Genomic DNA, 453 nt, shown 5'->3' on the forward strand with positions numbered 1-453 from the left:
AATCTAAGCAACCTCCATACACCTGAAAAAGGTCCACTTTTTCTAAAAAAGAACCCCCCACACACACACACACACACACACACAAAATCCTGGCTACGCCTATACCTCAAGGGACGGCTCTCAATGTCCCAAGACAAAACCAGACTAGGACAAGAGACACAACAGCAAACTGACAGGGCAGACAAAAGGACAAAAACAAACTGACAAAGCAGGCCTGGGAGCAGATCAACAACTTATCCTGAGGAGGTGCAGCAGCCAGCATGGAGGCTGTCAGAGGCTCTTGACATTGGACACGGACCTTCGGCTAAAGCAGGTGAAGAGGTCAGATTGATTAGTCAGGCCCTGAAAGTGACTAGACGTTTATTAATAAAACTTTTTCCTGCTTGCAGTACTCAAGGCAGAAAAAATATGTTTCACTGAAAAAGTCACTCTATAACACTGACAGAGATTGGG

At 45.5% G+C, this 453-nt stretch overlaps 1 long non-coding RNA gene across 2 annotated transcripts in view; it reads right to left on the minus strand.

The window, feature by feature from the left end:
- LOC106532777 (uncharacterized) overlaps positions 1 to 201 on the minus strand; it is a 20,491-nt gene extending 20,290 nt beyond the window's left edge. The window contains exon 1 of one of the 2 annotated variants that reach the window (XR_001312141.1): positions 62 to 201. This is a non-coding gene — a long non-coding RNA (uncharacterized LOC106532777). The remainder of the gene's footprint in view (positions 1 to 61) is intronic. The other variant, XR_001312142.1, reaches the window with a different exon arrangement.
- Positions 202 to 453: the final 252 nt, after the last annotated feature.

This window comes from Austrofundulus limnaeus, unplaced genomic scaffold, assembly GCF_001266775.1.
Source record: "Austrofundulus limnaeus strain Quisiro unplaced genomic scaffold, Austrofundulus_limnaeus-1.0 Scaffold830, whole genome shotgun sequence".
In the NCBI taxonomy this organism is placed as follows: domain Eukaryota; kingdom Metazoa; phylum Chordata; class Actinopteri; order Cyprinodontiformes; family Rivulidae; genus Austrofundulus; species Austrofundulus limnaeus.